Source organism: Penaeus monodon, chromosome 24 (assembly GCF_015228065.2).
Source record: "Penaeus monodon isolate SGIC_2016 chromosome 24, NSTDA_Pmon_1, whole genome shotgun sequence".
In the NCBI taxonomy this organism is placed as follows: Eukaryota; Metazoa; Arthropoda; class Malacostraca; order Decapoda; family Penaeidae; genus Penaeus; species Penaeus monodon.
In genome coordinates this window covers 22,098,570-22,098,883 of record NC_051409.1, presented here as the reverse complement: position 1 = coordinate 22,098,883, position 314 = coordinate 22,098,570, and positions in this window count along the sequence as shown.

Here is a 314-nt window from a genome sequence, read left to right as displayed (position 1 = left end):
AAAATAAATACTGATATTCATAATTTTACATATCGGTCAAAACGGTCCAGAACTAACTATCAGGCATTACTGTCATAAAAATAGTAGTAAAAATAAATAAAACCAAAGAACAAAACTAGCAAATACACCATCAGGACAGCATCATTAACCGACATCTATCCATCAGTGGCAATCTGGCTAACAGCAGCCGAAAGGATCACGGGCTTTCTGGCTCGAAAAACTCAGTTACCAGTTCGCAGCAGAGACACCCGACATACTAACTTCCGCAGAATATATCGACATATTGACTATTGATCTGTTTATCTTTTGTTTTA